At 44.8% G+C, this 18,190-nt stretch overlaps 1 protein-coding gene across 1 annotated transcript in view; it reads left to right on the top strand.

Moving 5' to 3' along the window:
* The window catches only part of LOC128120684 (zinc finger protein 120-like), an 89,943-nt gene that overhangs the window by 23,018 nt on the left and 48,735 nt on the right, over positions 1 to 18,190 (top strand). The gene's annotated exons all lie outside the window — the stretch shown is intronic.

Below are 18,190 nucleotides of genomic sequence, written 5' to 3'. Positions count from 1 at the left end.
AACTGGGCAGTGGTGGCGCACACCTTTAATCCCAGTCCTGGGAAGTACACATGCCTTTAATCCCAGGAAGTGACATGGTTGGGCAGAAAAAGGTATATAAGGCAAGAGGAGATAGGAAAAAGGCAGTTCAGTTGAGATTCTTTCGGGTGAGGACTCAGATGATGAGAAAACAAGATTGTGGCTTGCTTTGCTTCTCTGATCTTTCAGCTTTCACCCCAATATCTGGCTCTGGGTTTTTTATTAGTAAGACCATTTAGCAATTTGTGTTACACATTTGATTCCCCTCAGAGGACATATGGACATTTGAAAGGATTTGTTTTTGTTTCATGTAACTAGGAGACTCCTCAGACATAACTCTGAAACACTGAAATGGAATATCCTGTTTCTGTTCCCTCCTGTCTGTCATGTCCATCACCCACATGGCAGCTAGCAGGCAGCTGACAGCCATCCATAACTCTAATTTCAGCAGACTCACCACCCACTTCTTCTGAGTAAATGATGAACTTAGGCTATCAGGCCGGTTGGCCAGCAGCTTTGCCGTCTGAGCCACCTCACCTGCCTCTGAAAATTTGAGTTGTTACAGCAGCATACCCATGTATCTTACCTTCTATACTGTCCTGGAAGATATCTTTGGTGCATGACTGCAGGATGGTCCCCGACAGACCTGCACACTCCTGTGAGCCTTCAGTTGATCGTGAAGCTCTGAGTAGAACTAGATGCTGCTGAACACGTGTGCCAAATGTTACTGACTGGTGCCTATCTCTTGATAACAGTGACCTGAAAAGGCAAAGCAGGTCTCACTGTGATTGCTTAGTCCCATCCCATCAGTAGAGGAGGGAGGGGTTTTCCTGAGTTTACTGACAGTCCTTGTAAAATGTCTCCTGGGCTGGGTGTGGTGTCCATGCCTTAATCCAAGCACGGAGGAGGCCGAGACAGACAGATCTCTGATTTTCAGGCCAGCCTGGTGTACTTAATGAGTTCCGGAAATGCTGCGGCTACATAGAAAGACAATGTATCAAAAAAAAAAAAAAAAAAAAAAAAGCTTCTGGGTTGTAAGGGAGACAGATTTTTACACATAGTAAGTTCTAGGACAGCCAGGAATGCATACCTAAACTGTATATTAAACAAACAAGCAAGAAGATTAACAAATCACACAGGGCCAGTGAGGGCAGACTGCTCTTGGGAATAAAGTGCTTTTTACTAAGCCTTAATTGTGTCTCTCGACTCCATATGTTAGAAAAGACACCTGCATTTGCCCGCTGACCTTCACATACATGCCTAGGAGCACCCCCTGCACTCATATAACTAATTAAGTAATCAAGGGATCCCAGGACAGTGGGAATGTGCTCTCCATAGCCCTGAATCACGTGTAATGACGTCCCCAACTCAGGGTCGGGTGTGGTGGTACACGACTTTGATCTCAGCACTCAGGAGGCAAAGGCAGGAACTCTGAGTTCAAGGTAAGCCTGATCTACAGTGCCAGTTCTGGGACAGCTAGAGCTACACTAAGAAACTGAATCTCAACAAACAAAAACAAACAAAAGGAAGGTTACAATCCAAAGGATGGAATCTAAAGATGGTGTTTTGGCGCCCTCTTTTGGCAAATCACTCTTTGCATTTTTCATGGTGAAATAAAGTGGTTCACAGAGGGCCGGACATGCTATCTATCCACTGTCCTTTTTGTCAAATGTCATTGGTCAATTTAAAAAAGACAATCTTAGAATGGTTCCTAGATGTATATAACCAGCGGCATAGTACCACTACTTCCACTTGCCTCCCTCCTGTCATTGGAGTAAGTGCGCAGCCATAGTTAAGTCTGGAGGGAGCCTAGGGCTATAGGAATTTCCTTTGTTTGTTTAAATAGATGGTGTAACCCTGGCAATCATTTTGCTATGGCAGGTGGAATCAAAGAGGTTACAGAAAGACTGAAGCGTAGCGGGTATTAGCTAAGGGTATTAGAGAGCAGTGTGTGGGTGGAGGCTGGAAAGATATCTCAGCAGTTAAAAGCACTTGATGTTCTTTCAGAGCATCTGGGTTTGGTTCCCAGGATCCACACAGATGCTAACAGCCACCTATACTCCAGTTCCAGGATAGGCAATGCTGTCTTCTGAACTCCGCCCACACCTGGCAAGCTTGTGGTGTACCCACCGGTACAAGCAGGCAAAACACTCATAGACATAAAATAATAAAATGAGAGATGAGTGGGAGAAGGAGATAGGGAGTGATGGAGGGAGGGAGGAAAGCACAGACAGGGTACCTATCCAAGTTTCAACCAAGGTAAAAAAAGCATTCCTTAGGCAGAAAACCCAGGATTCCTCTTTACTCAACTAAAGCCACAAAATGCCAGAATCATGCAGCCAATCAGAATTGCAAGCAACAAGATACCACAGAAATGGCCTCATTTGCATGAAAAGAATTGCATGATGGGAAATGATAGGCACTCAGGGAATAGCAAATTTTGGAACAAACTTATTCTCTTTAAATGTTATCTCTTCTTGTTTTGGATGGCAGTGATATATGAATTTATATGTATATGGCTTAGTTTGAAGTTTTGCTCTACAAATAACACTGGTCTTAGAGACAAGGAACACCAGGATGGTGGTGGCACACAGAGGCAGGCCGATCTCTGTGAGTTCCAGCCTGGTTTACAGAGTTGGTTCCAGGACAGCTAGGGCTGTTACACAGAGAAACCTTGTCTAGACATGGAACTGATAGGATATTAAAAATAAAAGGATATTGTAAAATAGTAATAGAGTTTAAGACTAAAGTTATATTTTTAAGCAAAATAAATGTAGATTTTCTAGCCAAGTTTTTTATTTGTTTTAATAATTGTACAGGATCAGCCACATTGGCTTCTGAAAGAACCTATGTAAAACTTAGTTTTACTCCCCCTCATCGCCCACAGCCCCCTTGGTTTTTCCGAGACAGAGTTTCTGTGTGTAGTCTTGGCTGTCCTAGAACTAGCTCTGTGGACCAGGTAGGGCTGGATGTTAGAGATCTGCCTGCTGGGGTTAAAAAGCGTGTGCCACCATTGCCTGGCTACATTTTTATATTAATGCTTTAATCACTTCTTTCTTATCTGCCTAGTTGTTTGGGTTTCTGAGTTTGTCGTGAATTTTCTCTTGGCATGATAAAGTTTGATCTTACACTCTGTGTGCAGAAGGGACACGCACTATAATATCTGCAACGATATGTTTGTTCATCTTGGTTGCCAATGACTGAAAATCGTATTTTGGAAGAGAAGGTTTCTTTTCTGTGTATTTAGCCCGGAGCTATTTATGTGGACCAGGATGTTCTACTCCCTGATATCTGCCTGCTTCTGCCCTCCTCCTTGAGTTCTCTGACTAATAGTGGGCACGGTCAGGGCAGGCAGTTTCTTCTTGGTGTCCTACAACCACAAACAATCACGTTCATTATAAAAATATAACTTTGGTTTGTGGGATTCAGGATAATGACTAAATTTCTACCACATCTGACATGGCTTGTAGAGTATGAACTTTTAGCTGGGTATTTGAAGAATAGTGTCCCATTGGAATAGACAGAAGACACTGGCCTGAGTTGTCCATTGATATTCAGTGACCTGGGTTCTCTAGCATTATCATGGGCCTGAAAGGCCTTTGGATTTTTGCTAAGTAGAGCAGTGAGCATGAATCTCACCAGAGAACAAGTATACCTTTTCTTTATGACTAAGGTTGGGTTTCTTTTTGAGATAGGAAAGTGCTTGCATGTTAGTAAACTGCAAAAACTCTGGGTTTGGTGTCCCGGGTTTCGGCACCAAATGTAAGTAAACTGCAAAAACTTTGGGTTTGGTGTCCTGGGTTTTGGCACCAAATGTTAGTAAATTGATGGCTGAAGTTGCGAGGAGACAGTTCAGCCCTAGAGGGCGATGTATCCTGGACACCTCAGAGCTACTCAGAACAAGAGCTCTGCCCTGAAGTTGTCCCGGACACCTGGAGCTGTTTAGCACAGCTATGATGGCTGAGACTCCAAAGAAACAGCCCAACCTTGGAAAGGAAGGTTTTCTGACTTCTTGGGAGAGTCAAGCCTGGAACTGCTTCAGCAAGGAAGGGTATCCTGACTCTTCGGGAAGGTCAGGATATACCTAGTATGATGGTATGATGGGGGATGGTTTCCCCCGCAGGACACAGCAATCCTGCTCCTCTCCTGGAGAGCCACAATCCCTGGCTCAGTGTTACCAGCTCTTTCTCGCTCAGTCCACTATGGGACGTCTCAGCAAGGTTCTTCAGTTCAGCTCTCCCTTGCTCAGTCCACTATGGACCGTCCCAGCAAGGTTCTTCTGTTCAGCTGTCAATGAAGGTCTTCACCCAATACTCTTTTGAGAAAGAGGTTTATTTGGGAAGGAGGAGTCCAGGAGAGTAGCTGCCTCTACCAGGGTGGAGAGAACAGCTCACAACTGACCCAGCAGAGTGGTTTATATAGGATGTCTAGGGGGCGGAGTCAACTGTGATTGGTTAGTTTATTTTCTGCCCAGGGATTGGCCAGTTTTGTGAGCAGAGATGGCCCTGATTTCAGGGCCAAACTGTGTTTCTTTCACTGGCCTTTCTTGGCTTTTTGACACTACCTCTAAGGCCAGGGCACATTTCTTTCACTGACTCTAATTCTAGGGGCCAAGAGTGTTATTTTGGTACTAGTCTCAGAGTCAGGGCATATTTCCTGGGTTCTGGGTTTGGGGATAAAGTGTTCACTTCTCTGGCTCAGGTCCCAAACACAGACTGTGTTTCTTTCCCTGGTCCTGAGCCCTAGGGCCAGGATTCTACTGTCCTGCTCCGTCAGGTTGATTTCACAAATCAGTTGGACAGGGGCAGAGATGACTCTAATCTGAGTTTAACTGTGTTTCTCTCACTGGCCTTACTTAGCTTTCTGTCACTACCTCTAAGGCCAGGGCACATTTCATTCACTGACTCTGATTCTAGGGGCCAAGAGTGTTTCTTTGGTACTGGTTTCAGAGTCAGGGCATGTTTCCTTGGTTCATTTCTCTGGCCCAGGTCCCAAACACAGGTTGTGTTTCTTTCCCTGGTCCTGAGCCCTAGGGCTAGGATTCTGCCGTCCTGCTCTGTGATTGGTTGATTTCACAAATCAGTTGGACAGGGGCAGAGATGGCTCTGATCTGAACTAAAATGTATTTCTCTCACTGGTCTTATCTGAGCCATCCTTCCCTAATTCTGGGCTCCAGAGTCATGGTGGGTTTCTCTAGCCAGCCCCTTTTCCCTACATTGCCGACCAAGGCAACTATGGGAGAAGACACTACTCAGGTGCACTAAACCCTTACTTCCACAAGGTGGTACCCTACACCTGGCATGCATGTCCTCATTTTTGCAGGACAAGCACATGACGACCTTTGGCCAGAAGAGGGCGCAGCAACACCATCTTTCTGTTTTCTTATATATAGTTTGATCATATACTTCCCCTCCCCCAACCAGTAGCCTAGGAACCTATTGAAAAATGAAATAATGTCAGTAGTGGCCCTGACATTCTGCAGGTGTCCTGTGCCATCAGCAGGTGATTCTGCCCCTCAGCAGGTGACCCTGGCCATCAGCTCATATCCCTGGTCCTTAACAGGTATCCTGTGCAGTGCCAGGTGACTCTGCCTCTCAGAAGATGGTCCTGGTCCTTTACAGGTATCCCTAGGCCTCAGCAGGTGGTCATACCTTTCTGTAGGTGTTTTGTGATGTCAGCACATGGACTGGCACTTCAGCTGGTGTCCCTGTCTCTCTGCAGGCATCCTGTGTCTTATGTAGCTGTCCGTGTGCTCTTTAGAGGTGTCTTGTGCTCTCACTAGATGGCTCTATACTTCTGCATTTTCCCCTGTCCCTCTGCTGGAGTCCTGTGGTAAGGAGATGAACCCATGCTCTCAGCAGGTGGCCTTAGTCATCAACAAATGATAATGCTTCTTAAAAGTGCCCACCTGAAGATGTCCTATACCCTCAACAGGTGGCCCTGACCCTCTGCAGATTTGTTTTTCCCTCAGCAGTGTGAAGGTGGGGATCAGGGTCAGGAGGTTAGGGTCAGGGGGTTAGGGTTAGGTTACAGTAAAGGGTTAAGGGTTAAGGGTTAAGGGTTATGGAGTTAAGGGTTAGGGGTTTAAGGATTAAGGGTTAGGGGATTAGGATTGGGGGTTTTAGAATTAGGGGTTTAGGTTTAGGGTTGTGGGTGTTTGGAGTTAGGGTTAGGTTTAGGGTTAGTGGTTAGGGTTAGGGTTCTCCTGAGTACTAAGTTGGTGGGTCTGACCCTCTGCTTGTTTCTCGTATCTCTGTAGAAGGTCTCGTGCCCTCACCAGTTTGTTCTGGGCTTTATCAGGTGTCCTGTGCCCTCAGCAGTTGCCCCTGTCCCCCAGCAGGTGTCCTGTGTCCTCAATGTGTGACCCTGCCCTTCTGCAGGTGTCCTATGTAGTGAGCAGGTGTCTTATGTGGTCAGAAGAAGTCCTCAAGCCACTGACAGGTGTTCCCACTCCCTCAGCAAGTAGCCATGCCTCTCTGCAAGTGGCCTGTGCCCTCTGCAGTTGTCCCAGACCCTCTGTATATCTTATATCCACTGTAGGTGTCCCCATGAACTCATAAGCTAGCCCTGGTCCTCAGCTGGTGGTTCTGGTCCTCAACAGGTAGCCCTTCCTCTTAAAATGTGTCCTTTGCCCTCAGCATATGCCTTTGCCTGTCTTCTGTCTTTATATAGGTGTCCGGGTCCTGAATAAATGTCCCTGCTCCTTAAATGTGTCCTGCAACTTTAGCAGGTGGTCATGCCCCTTAGCAGGTGTCCTGTGCCCTCAAGCAGTATCTCTAACCTTTACCATGTGAATCTGGTCTTCTGCAGGTGGCCCTGACATGTAATAGACATCCTCTGCCCTCAATAAGTGGCCCTCTTCTTCTACATGTGGCCAGGCCCCATACATATATCCTGTGTCCTTTCCATGTGGCTCTGCCTGTCAGCGGGTGTCCTGTGTCCTCAGGATGTGACCCTGCCTTCTGTAGGTATACTCTGCAGTCAGCAGGTGTCTTGTGTGGTCAGAGGATGTCCCTAAGCTGTTGGCAGGTGTTACCTGGCACAGCCATATCTGAATGGAATGGCAGAAATCATAAAGCCAGCAAAGCTGCTTGACAAAGATCTAGCAAATCTGAGCTGCATGAGGACTGCCACACCACCTTTCATTTTCATCTCCACTTGTTGCATACTTGGGAGACTTTTAATATTTGTATACTTTGGGGATATTGGATTGATGGAAATTTTCTTATGAATTGTTTATGCCTTCTCCTGAGAATGCTCCTTCTAAGCTTTCCCAGGACAGTCCTGAACATACTATCCTCTCCCTCTTCTATGGAGGCATCTTTGTCTACTTGAAGGTCTTCCTTATGCCTTGGAAGTTGTGACACATAAAGAAGCCAGAGGTCTCTTCCTGAGGCTATGAGACATTCTTGAATCATTTGTCCCTGTACTTACTCAGGAACAAGATAATCAAAACAAAGTAAACTTAAAAAGGTCAATAAGATTGGGTAGGCTGCCGGGCGGTGGTGGCGCACGCCTTTAATCCCAGCACTCGGGAGGCAGAGCCAGGCGGATCTCTGTGAGTTCGAGGCCAGCCTGGGCTACCAAGTGAGTTCCAGGACAGGCGCAAAGCTACACAGAGAAACCCTGTCTCGAAAAACCAAAAAAAAAAAAAAAAAAAAAAAAAAAAAAAAAAAAAAAAAAGATTGGGTAGGCTAGAGGAGTTAGCCACAGATCAGATTGCAAGCCTCTTTCCACTGTGCACTCAGTGGAACATGGCACATACAGCAACAAAGTTAGATTAGCTGAAGTTACCTCTGCCTTACACAGAGACAAACTGATGAGCAATGTACAGAGTGGAAAGATTATAAAAGAATGAGATGTCAGGACCTCCCTCTCTGAGAAAAGTTGGCACATGCAGAGCCACTGTGGTGTCATATGACCAAAGAACAACAGAATGCCAGGATTAGATATATAGACAAATTCTATATAGATACGGAATATAGACATTGTATTGTGCCATAATTTGAATAATAACTGCAGCGGCTTTAGCTTTAGGATTTTTCCTGGGTACTCTGACCATTAAGAGTTAATAATAGCCGGGCGGTGGTGGCGCACGCCTTTAATCCCAGCACTCGGGAGGCAGAGCCAGGCGGATCTCTGTGAGTTCGAGGCCAGCCTGGGCTACCAAGTGGGTCCCAGGAAAGGCGCAAAGCTACACAGAGAAACCCTGTCTCGAAAAACCAAAAAAAAAAACAAAACAAAAAAAAAGAGTTAATAATAAACTGCTTGGGAGCCCGGGCAGTGGTGGCGCACGCCTTTAATCCCAGCACTCGGGAGGCAGAGCCAGGCGGATCTCTGTGAGTTCGAGGCCAGCCTGGACTACCAAGTGAGTTCCAGGAAAGGCGCAAAGCTACACAGAGAAACCCTGTCTCGAAAAAAAACCAAAAAAAAAAAAATAATAATAATAAACTGCTTGGGACATGGCAAAATGCCCAGGCTGGCTTGAAAATTTTTGTTTTGGTCTAATGTCCTTGAAGCTACCAAAGCTACCAGCCTGAGAACAGCCTGTCATATGCCTCCAGATTCTGAAAAATTGGGTTATAGGGTTAATGGTTAAAAACGGTAGTTCTGTTTATTAATGATGTCAGAACTTGAGGGAAAGATGATAACTCTGTTCTGTCATAGTTTATTAATGATGACTAAAAGATGAGCAAAAGGAAGTGAAACACATGTCCAAAAACAAAAAGGATATGATCTATGTTTTGGAACATCATGAATGTATCCCTGCTTACTAAATAATGTATAAATAAAGAAGCATTCTGGTTGCTAATCAGTCAGGCTGCAAGGTTCTCCTGACCACCATGGCCTGGCTCAGTTCCTTCCCTCACAAACTCCTTACATCCTCTGCTGGGACCTGTACACTGATGAGGATGGCTCCTGACATCTACTTAATAATATTTTTTTAAACTGATGTAAATTACAGTTTATGATTATAAAACAAATAGGCAGTAGAGGAAGGAGTCCTTGTTAACTAAATAAATATGTACCCCCAACTAATTCTTGATATATGTCATGCAATAAGTTTTCACTCATGAGTGCTTACATTTTATTTGAAGACACATTATTACTTTTCCTATGAAATACTGAACTTATTAGCAAGAGTATACCCGATACTTTAACTTATTCTAATTAAATAACTACAGAGACAAGCCCGAGCTCCTCACAGGTTGAACTCACACACACTCTGGGATCCAGCACCATTTCACTTGCTGATCCTGGGCATTCAAAACAGCACTTACTTACTACCCAGTGTTGCAAACCATTAACATTCCACTTAGACCATATCAACAATTTACAAGACACATTTGACTTAGCAGCAAAAGGCAGAATGCCAATACAATTATTTTTTAAGTTCAGTTATGGCTTATCAATCATAGTATTCGGTTATAGCCAGCCCTTCCTGATACTATAATTTATAACTCACACAATAACATGCATCTTAACATAGACATAGCTCAGTCACTATAAATTTCACATAAACCCCAGGTCTTGTCTATAGTTATGTTATGAACTAATTTGTTGTGGAATATTAGTTTAAGATGTGTTACATGTGTTTATGCTGTAGAATATTTGTTTAATGATGTAAAGAAGTGTTACATTCTTTTATGTTGTGTTTGTTTAACTCTATAAAGCTGTGTTACTTTGCTTGTCTAAAACACCTGATTGATCTAATAAAGAGCTAAACAACCAAGAGCTAGGCAGGAGAGAGGAATAGGTGGGGCTGGTGGGCAGAGAGAATAAAGAGGAGGAGGTATCTAAAAAGAGGAGAGGAGTGAGAAAAGGAAGAGAGAAGGACACCAGGGGCCAGCCACCAAGCCACCCAGACAGCTACAGAGTAAGAAGGAAAGAAAGATATATAGAATAAAGAGAAATGGGATAATTTAAGTTAGAAAAGCTGGCTAGTAACCAGCCAAGGTAAGGCTGGACATTCATAATTAAGACTAAGTCTATGTGTATTTATATGGGAGCTGAGTGTCAGGTCCCCAAAGAGTAAAAAATAAACAATCAACTACAAATTTATGCACACACAAAAATCCCAGAAACGCCGGGCGGTGGTGGCGCACGCCTTTAATCCCAGCACTCGGGAGGCAGAGCCAGGCGGATCTCTGTGAGTTCGAGGCCAGCCTGGGCTACCAAGTGAGTCCCAGGAAAGGCGCAAAGCTACACAGAGAAACCCTGTCTCGAAAAACCAAAAAAAAAAAAAAATCCCAGAAACATAGCTAATATTTCAAACATAAAACAAAAGCAAATGTCAGTGAATACCCATAAAATAACAGGCTTTGTGTGTGAGAGAGGAAGCATAGTGGAGATTGTGCTGAAGATGTTTAAGTTACTGTACATTTTTAAAGTAAAATGATATGTGAAATAAATTTCATTATTCCATTCACTTCCAAAAAACCCCTAAAACTTTCTTGTGCATATTGTTTTGTAGAGTCTAACTTCATTATTAATCCACAGTTTTAAAGCTCTGGTATTCTAATTTTATGCCTTCAGGCTTAACAACTGAAGCATACACACAGACCTTTGGGAAGTCCATTAAGTCAGGACAATACTAGAATAAGATACCTCCATTTAGAAAGCAATGCTAAATTTTATTCATTACTTTAAATTTATTCACTTTTATGTGCATTGGTGTTTTCCCTGCATGTACGTCTGTGTGAGGGTGTCAGGTCCCCTAGAACTGGAGCTACAGACAGGTGAGAGCTATCATGAGGGTGCTGAGAACTGAACCTGAATCCTCTGGAAGAGCAGTCAGTGCTTTTAACTGATGAACCATCTCTCCAGCCCCACTATTCAGTCCTTTAACTACAATTCTAAATTGTGGTGATATTGTGTTCCCCAAAATATTGTGCACCCTAATAAACTTATCTGGGGACAGAAAACAGAGCAGTCACTAGACATAGAGGCCAGAGAATGGTGGCACACACACCTTTAATCCTAGCATTCTGGAGGCAAAGATCCATCCGGATCTCTGTGAGTTCAAAGCCACACTGGAAACAGCCAGGCATGGTGACACATGCTTTTAATCCCAGAAAGTGACGGCAGGAAGCAGAAAGGTATATAAGGTATAAGGACCATGAACTAGAAGCTTTTGGCTGGTTAAGCTTTCAGGCTTTTGAGCAGCAGTTCAGCTGAGATTCATTCCATCTGAGGACTCAGAGGCTTCCAGTCTGAGAAAACAGGATCAGCTGAGGAACTGGCAAGGGGAGGTGGCTGTGGCTTGTTCTGCATCTCTGATCTTCCAGCATTCGCCCCCATACCTGGCTTCAGCTTTGTTTTTATTAATAAGATCTTTTAAGATTCGTGTTACACTAAATGGTGGCTTTAGAACTGGAGACAAAGTTTATTTTCTCCTTCCTTGATGATCGGAGCTTTAATGATGGTGTTCTCTTTTTAAGCATCAGTTTACTTAATTTTTGAATTTTAATAGGTTTAAAGAACTAATGTCTGTAAGATTAAATTAATAAAAGTAGCTTTCCACTAAGTAACAAGTACCTGTCAACTTGATCAAAACAAATAATTAAGTCTTGTCATGGATCTAATGGCTCATACTGTTTTATAAAATTTTCATCAGAAATAACACCCTATCCTTCACTTCATTGTTTCCCATATTCTTTAGCTTTATACAATAGAAAAGGTTATTTTCTGCAAATGTATGCAATGTGGTACTGAGGTATTTGATAAAAGTGTTTTCAGGATGCAATCTCAGAGGAGGGCAGAGATGACGCAGGTAAGAAAGTGACGAGCCATGGGACAGTCAACCCTCGAGGCCTCCTTCCCAACCAAATCTGGCAGACAGATGTTATTCATTGCCTCGAATTCAGCAGACCAAAATTTATCCATGTCTCTATAGATACCTTTAGTGGTTTTATCTTCGCCTCTCCTCATGCTGGGGAAGCCACAAAGGATGTTCTTTCTCACCTGATTCTTGCCTTTTCTGCCTTGGGAAAACCAGCTAAGATAAAGACAGACAATGACCCTGCTTATATCAGCACAGGCTTCAAAAAATTTTGTGATAGTCTACAAATTATTCATACCACAGGGATACCTTACAATCCCCAGGGGCAGGGCATAATAGAACGAGCCCACCAGACCCTAAAGACCTGGTTGGCTCACCTCAAGTCTTCTAACCTTCATTTTACCTCCCCCAGAGATCAATTGAGCCATGCTCTGTTTGTTCTCAACTTCCTCACCTTAGATGCTGCAGGGCACTCTGCCGCTGACAGGCACTGGCACCCTTCTCCAGATGCCACCCAGCCACTAGCCATGTGGCGAGATCCCCTCATGGGGCGTTGGAAGGGCCCCGACCCGGTCCTTATTTGGGGACGAGGTTCGGCCTGCATTCTTGACCAGATACACTCTGCTCTCAGATGGTTACCAGAACGCCTGGTTAGAGCTGTAAATATACCTGATCTGCCCAGGAGAGATAGCCCCTCTCCTGAGGAAACTTCTTCTGTTTCAAATGCTGTCCCTCAGGCAAGCCCTCCAGGCTGTTGTCCTCGCCCACAGCAACACCCACCAGCCCTTTAGCTCTGTTATCACTCTGCTCAGAGTTCCTGTGGGGGGACTGAAAGGTTTACAACAAGCCCCCATGGTCAGGTGTGTTTGCATATGCCTGGTGGACACTTCCGCCTAGCCAGGTCCAGGTCAGGATAGCCATTTCTGGGTCAGGGCATCTCGCGTGACCAAGATCCTTGACGTTCCACTAGCCACATAGGCGCGCAACGTGGCCATGTGATCTATGCGCTTGCGTGTAGTAGTGACACTGATCTGTCCACGCCCAGCCTTTAAAATCCGGCGCCAGGCCGGGCAGTGGTGGCGCACGCCTTTAATCCCAGCACTCGGGAGGCAGAGCCGGGCGGATCTCTGTGAGTTCGAGGCCAGCCTGGGCTACCAAGTGAGTCCCAGGAAAGGCGCAAAGCTACACAGAGAAACCCTGTCTCGAAAAACCAAAAAAAAAAAAAAAAAAAAAAAAAAAAATAAAATCCGGCGCCATGTTCCCGGTTCCTTCTTCTTTTTCCTTCTTCTTCTCTGAAAGGACCAAGCAGATGCCATAACAGGCTGCTCAGTCTTCTCTCAGAGATCAGGCCTCAATTTCAGTTTCCTGAGACTTGAGCAAGCAGTTTCTGGGAGGGCCATGAACAAAAGACTGCTCAAAGTTTAGCCAGATGTTTACTTTCTGGGGCCCCTCACCAACTTAGAGTTATGTGCAGTACGTGCTTGACCAGCCAGCCCCCATGGTGGCTCAAGGACAAAGCCTGGGACTTGTGCTGGACTGCCCCCAAAGTAATAAATTGTAACCACCAACCAGTAAATTCAAAGGTTACATACCCTCACCCAATTAAAAGAGAACAGAGATAAAGATAAACCAATCCGAGTTGCACCCGTGCAAAACTCCCCCAACCCCCCTGAAGGGCTTGTGGATTTTGCCTTTAAAAAGCTAGCCACACAAAGAAAAAGCAAGTTCCTCCTGGCCTCACGACTACGAGTGAGTGCTTTGGATCGAGCTTCCTTGTCCGCGGCTTGTAAACAGAAATAAACCATGCTAATTGCATTCTGAACCTAAGGTCTGTGGTGGTTTGTCTTTGGGGTCCCAATCTGGGCATAACATTCTCCACACATGTGTTTCCCGCAGGCCTGTTCACTCTCTGTCCCTTTACCTTTACTAAAACTCTTATTAGCGGATTCTGTCGTGTTTCGAGACATTTCCGTGCAGGGTAAGAACACAGCGCAGCCAAAAAACTAACAGGGACATTGGGAACTTTACAGCAAACTGTGTTTGAGACCTTTCACACAGTATACAAGTCCCATAATCAATCACATTCTGGGCTGAGCAGGGACACTGCTTGTCACAAATCCAGTCTGACAGCAGGGGTCATGTTTCCAAGGGCAGTGCTGAATTTTCATCCAAGGTGTCAAAAAGGCTTGTCGGACCTGCTGGCCTTGGTGTCACAGGCGGTCATAGCAATGTTGGGCCAGCTTGACACAGCCTGTGGCTGGTAGGTAGCACAGCAAACAGGGTAGCACCAGAGATGCCACTCAGGGCACTTAGGTCCCTTCCACCTAGACTAACCTATTATTCCTCAGATCAATTCCTAGATCTCTAGGAAGAGAAGCCGTGCTGAGACGACTGCCTTGATGGGAGCCTGTTACTGCTATCACCTTAGCAGTCCTTCTGGGGTTTGGAGCACTGGGAACAGGCACAGGAATTGCCTCTCTGGTCCTGTCCAACCAACATTACTCTGAGCTTCGACTGTCCATAGACGAGGATATTGCTCAATTTGAAGAGGGAATTTCTGCCCTCAAGTCATCCCTTTCTTCCCTAGCTGAGGTTAGTTCTACAGAACAGGAGAGGCCTGGATCTCCTCTTTCTACAACAGGGTGGCCTTTGTACTGGGCTCAAGAGGAATGTTGCTTCTTTACAGACCACACCGGGGTAGTCAGGGACAGTATGGTAAAGGTTAGAAAAGGACTAGAAAAAGAGAAAAAGAAAAGGAGAATAAGAACTTGGGTGGTTCCAGAATTGGTTTTCCAACTCCCCTTAGCTAACAACCCTTCTTTCCTCCCTCCTAGGACCTGTTGTAGGCCTGCTCCTGGTCCTTGCCTTTGAGCCATGGGCACTTTCCTGGCTCACTTGGTTCATCCGAAGCCAAATAACAGACCTGCCAGCCAGGCAGATCCAGGTTCATTACCATTGCTTTGATATGCAGGACTCCAGGGTTGAAATTTCCCCTGACAAGAGATGTCCCACACAGACCACTTCACTGGGGGAGGCTGCACCTGTGTGTGGGAAAAAGGCTCACTCAAGGCATGATTGGAGTGCAGCTGGGACTGCACAGGCTGGGGACCATGGTACCCCAAAATCCCGAGAGCCTGGATTATATGCCCTGTTACATAGCGGTTGTGCAGTAGCAGCCTTGTGCTTACCCATTTCCGCTCCCTCAAAAAACTGCACGGTCCATTGATTCCCGCACTATGCCTGTGGTGCTTGAGTCTGGGAGAGACATTCCCTCTCAGACCTTTTTTCACAACCTTTGAGGGATAGGGCCTTTGTAATCCTCCATGCAAAGCCTCTTTCAGATCCCTCCTTTTAGACCATTCAAACCTGGTTTATGTTGGCCCTTAGATTTATTACTAAGAAGCGGGAGATGTCAGGGACAAGGACAGAATCTCTAAGGACAGGCAACTAGATCATCTTACAATCAGGTTGCCTAGCAACAGGACATTGAGGCAGAGCCCTTGACCCTTTCACCCTGTAAACATCCTATACAAACATCCTGTTAGCTTGCCCCACCTTATGCAGATGACAGCTTCTTGCTCCCCCCACCCTGCAGGAACTATATAAACCCTCTTGGAGAAAAATAAAGTTGCACCTTGATCAGAATCTAGACTTGGTGTATTTTCTTTGTATCTCCTGTCCCTATCATTCCGTCCTTAGGGTGGTCGAGAACCCGTTGAAGCCCTGCAGGCGGGGCACATTTCTGCCACCATGGCCACTTTGTTCATGGGCTCATTGAGCAATGGCATGAATGGCTGGGAAAAGAGGCTGACTGACCACAGAAAGAGTCATTCTATCTATCTGATTACTGAACTCCTCCTTAGCTGAAGTCACCTTTTGGTGAGCATTTATGTGGGATATAAGTATCTTCACACCCTTAGCCCATTTGGAGAGATCTATCTACATACTTCTTCCCCAGATGTCTTTCTCACCAATTTTCCAATCATGCTCTTTCCAAGTCCCTGACCATCCAGTCAATCCATTGACTACACCCCGTGAATCAGTGAATAGTTGAACATTAGGCTGTTTCTCCTTTCAAACAAACTGTATGACCATGTGTACTGCATGAACCTCTGTTCACTGTGAAGATTTCCCTTTACCAGTATCTTTCAGGCATGTCCCAGGATGGGGATGAAATGCTGCAGCTGTCCACTTCTGGGTAGTACCTGCATGATGTACTGAACTGTCAGTAAATCTTGCCCTAGTCTTCTCTTCCTCAGTCAACCAATCTTAGGGACAACCCCATGGGACCCTAGGTGCATGCTGGTTAGCAGAAGACATTGTAACAGAAGTAGAAAACATTGTCATTTGGGCAACTTTCATGTAGGTTGCTTGTGCCTTCAGGACCTGCTTGGACCCAATCATTTGTATACCACTTCCATTTGATAATAGATAGCTGCTGTGCATGTCTTTATGACTTGGTGGGTCTGGTAACACTCAGCTCATGATGGGCAGTTCAGGTCTCATGGTAAGGTGGTGGCCCATTGTCAAAAGCTCAGTTTCTCTCAGTGGCTGAGATTAATGGCATGTGCTCACATGCTTGACCATATTTATTTTTGAAATGATTCTATGGACACCAGTTGCAGACACTTGAAATGGCTTTAAGAGGTATTGTATCTTCCCAATTCTCCAATGCTCCTTTTTCTTGTGTGTTATTCAGTTTTCTTCTTTTACTCTGTGTGTGTGTGTGTGTGTGTGTGTGTGTGTGTGTGTGTACTATGTAGCAGAGGGTTTAAAATTCACATTGATCCTCCTGCTTTTGCGTCTGGAGTGCTGGTACTAAAAGAATGCCCTACCACACACATCTTGAAAAATAATTTTTATGGTGTAAGTCTCCTCTTCCTGTGGTGGCCAGTTAGGCCAGGAGATGGTGTCAGAATTTCTGATACTAGAGTTACAGATAGTAGTGAGCTTCTATATGCACTGGGAATGGAAGCCAGAATCTTTGAACGAATCTTCAGTGCTCTTAACTGCTAAGGTATTTTTCAACCTAAATTCTCTATTCTTGATTATATTTCCTGTCCAAGGCAGCTTAGTCAGGGTCAGACACCTGATGCTGATTAAAAAGTGGAATTCTCCTCCAGTTGAGAGAATTAGCTTCAGGCAGGGATGAGCTCCTTAATTGTTTATCCAATACAACACAGTCAGCCAATTTTCCATGTATGTACAACCAACAAAAATGGACACAGGAGGTTGTATTCATGTATTTCAGCATTTGTATTCACCCACACTTAACAAGAAAGAAGTTGGAAGGGATTTGGGAAGGGAGGGAATGAAGAGATAAAGATGAATGTGATGTAATATCTTGTAGCAGGAATCTTAAAGAGTTCTTATTAATAAAATCAAACCTGAGCCAGGTATTGGGGTGAACTGGAAGATCAGAGAACCAGAACAAGCCACAGCTACCTCACCTCGCCAGATCCTCAACTGGTCTTGTCTCCTCAGACTGGAGGCCTCTGAGTCCTCATCCAGAATGGGTCTCAGCTGAATTGCTGCTCAAAAGCCTGAATGCTTAACCAGCCAAATGCTTAACCAGGCCAAATGCTTCTAGTTTCTGGTCCTCACACCTTATATACCTTTCTGCCTTCTACCACCACTCCCTGGGATTAAAGGCTCGCTTTCTAGGATTAAAGGTTTGAGTCACCATGCCTGGCTGTTTCCAATGTGGCCTTGAACTCACAGAGATCCAGAGGGATTTCTACCTCTGGAATGCTAGGATTAAAGTTGTGAGTGCCACCATTTTCTAGCCTTTGTATCTAGTGGTTGTCTGTTCTCTGACCCCAGATAAATTTATTAGGGTACACAATATTTTGGGGAACACAATACCACCACAATAACTTTTAATTAACAATTTATGGAAATAAATTTTAAACAAAAAAGAGAGGCCAGATAGATGGCTCCTCAGTTAAGAGCACTGTGTGTTGTTATTGAGGACCCAGGTTCTATTCCTAGAACCCACATGGTAGCTAATCATTTGCTGTAACTCCTGTTCCAGGCATCTCCTGCCTTCTTCTGCACTCTGTAGGTACTGTGCACAGACACATGCAAGCAAAATACCATATAACTAATTTTTTTAAGTTAGAAAAAGGAAAGAATGGAATTCTCTACAATGATGTCATAGCCCTGAGACAGACAGCAAGCCAGGGCTAATTAAAATGAACTCCTTCTGCTCTTGTGTGGAAGCAGCTGTGGCTTTCCACTGAGCTGGCCTGCTCAAAGGCAAGTGCAGCTTTATTCTGAGGTTAATAGAGCTCATTATAACCATTTATCTATAAGCAGAGTATACAGTGTTGTTAGGTGATTTTCCTTGATGTTTTCTGTATTTGTGTTCTCCATCTTTTTTATCTGTGA

Source organism: Peromyscus californicus, unplaced genomic scaffold (genome assembly GCF_007827085.1).
Source record: "Peromyscus californicus insignis strain IS unplaced genomic scaffold, ASM782708v3 Scaffold_2__1_contigs__length_46816999, whole genome shotgun sequence".
Lineage (NCBI taxonomy): Eukaryota > Metazoa > Chordata > Mammalia > Rodentia > Cricetidae > Peromyscus > Peromyscus californicus.
This window is presented reverse-complemented; position numbering and strand designations above follow the sequence as displayed.